The following is a 2,500-nucleotide window of genomic DNA, read 5'->3' as shown; positions in this document are numbered from 1 at the left end:
AGCTGGAATACCGAAAGAAACTCTATAATAATAATAATAATAGTAATAATAATAATAATAATAATGGTTTCAAATTTTGCCACAAGGGCAGCCATTTTGGAAGAAGGAATGAGTCGATTACATCGACCCCAGTGTTTTACTAGTACTTAATTTATCGACCCCGTAAAGATGAAAAGCGAAGTCGACATCGACGGAATTTGAACTCAGAACGTAAGGGGCGGCGCCTGCAACAGCCAGCGTACTACCGAAGCATTTTACCCGGCATGCTAACGATTCAGCCAGCTCGCCGCCTAAATTACTTTATCGGGTAAGACCTGAAGGTAAGCTACAAATGTAAACATCAAAGAGAAAACAATGGGACATTTTCCTCGAGTTTCACAGGTTGAGTTCATTAATGAGTAAAGACATTAATAAATTCTTTTTGGCGAAGGGGCCAGTCGATTAGATTGATCCCAGTACGCAACTGGCACTTAATTTCTCGACTCCGAAAGGATGAAAGGCAAAGTCGACCTCGGCGGAGTTTGAACTCAGAACGTAAAGATAGACGAAATACTGCTAAGCATTTCACCAGGCGTGCTAACCACTCTGCCAGCTCGCCGCTTTCAAAAGACATTAATAAATTGACAGCAAATAATAATAAGAAAACCAATAACAATATAGCAAAAAAAGGGGATTCTCCAAAATGGGCAGGTGGAAGCATGTATAGAAAAATTCATGGACACTCTCTACACAATCCTGGGTAACACCAACGGTAAGTGTTTTCTCTATATTAGTCATGGACAAATTGTGACCGATATGATTATCTGAATGGCACACCTAAAGAAAAATTACTTTGAAATTTCTTTTAGTAGTGCGGCCCGCCTGATGGCTCAGTGGTTAGAGCGCATGGCTCAGTGGTTAGAGTGTCGATCTTACGATTGCGAGATTGTGCATTCGAATCCCGGACCGGGCTGCGTGTTGTGTTCTTGAGCAAAGCACTTTATTTCACGTTGCTCCAGTTCACTCAGCTGTATAAATGAGTTGCGACGTCACAGGTGCCAAGCTGTATCCGCCGTTGCCTTTCCCTTGGATAACACTGGTGGCGTGGACAGGGGAGGTTGGTATGCATGGGCGACTGCTGGTCTTCCATAAACAACCTTGCCCGGACTTGTGCCTGGGAGGGTAACTTTCTAGGTGCAATTCCACGGTTAGTCATGACCGAAGGGTGTCTCAGCAGTGCAGCCCGCCTGATGATAAGCCATGTCTCATTTGGCCCACTCCCCAAAAAGTGTTGCCTATACCTGCTGTACTTTGGTCGAGGTGGTAGAAACGTTAGCACGCCGGGCGAAATGCTCAGTGGTATTTCGTCTGCCGTTACGTTCTGAGTTCAAATTCCGCCGAGGTCGACTTTGCCTTTCATCCTTTCGGGGTCGATTAAATAAGTACCAGTTACGCACTGGGGTCGATATAATCAACTTAATCCGTTTGTCTGTCCTTGTTTGTCCCCCCTGTGTTTAGCCCCTTGTGGGTAGTAAAGAAATAGATATAGAAACTATACTAAAGTACAGTGACATAGATAGAAGAATCCCATTTAACCATGAGAAATTTGACACTTCCACCCACTTCTGTAGAATTTATTAGCCGCCAGAATTTCCATCGCTTTCCTCAGTTGCGAGTATCTCCAACATAAACATATCTATGATGCAAATTTAGAACAAGTAAAGTCAGTACCCTTCCTTTATAGCAGTGGTTCTCAACCAGGATCCATTTCGCCCTTGGGGTCCCATATGAGATTTTTGGGGGTCCACGTAACAAAATAGTACATTGGAGATGCACAATAGTAATTTAAGGGCCCTTGAAAACTTTTGTTTCAGATGTATGAGTATGTTTAACAAGAAACAACTAGGTTTCTTCCCCTAACATTTTACTTAGTTCAACCAACAAATGTTAATGTGAGCAAAAAACAAAATAGGAATCTTGAAAGGAATTTCTATAAAACTAGTTTTTAAACATCAAACGGTTATGGGGATCGACCAGAATAAAACAGTAATCAAAGGGGTCTATAGAAAAAAAAATATATATATATATAAACTACTGCTCTATAGAATTATTAGAATAAAGGACATTTGGAAATTGTCCATAATCCCCAACTTGAAAGTCTTCTAGAAAACGTTACGCAGACTATTCATTAGCTGACACTCAGAATCTCTCCCAGGTCATCGTTACTCATGCCTTCCACTTATCGACTGTGGAATGCCAGTGTTGAATTTCTACAGACTGCATTGCCAGACTGGCAGAGTGCAGTGGACATCTGGTGCTTAACTCCCAGCATCGGGTTGTCCTTGAGCCAGGAATGCTGCTCTGCGAAAGAAACGTGCCACGGAATGACGTGTCACAACTTAAGGCACGCACCTGTTCACTATCGTCGCCGTAGTCGTCCAAGATTCTGTGTCTGTGATGATATTTCAGCTTAGGCGACTACCTGCGTACCGTTAACTACAGCATCCCCCCAAAACATCGT

Source organism: Octopus sinensis, linkage group LG1, assembly GCF_006345805.1.
Source record: "Octopus sinensis linkage group LG1, ASM634580v1, whole genome shotgun sequence".
Classification (NCBI taxonomy): domain Eukaryota; kingdom Metazoa; phylum Mollusca; class Cephalopoda; order Octopoda; family Octopodidae; genus Octopus; species Octopus sinensis.
Note: the sequence above shows the minus strand (reverse complement) of the source record.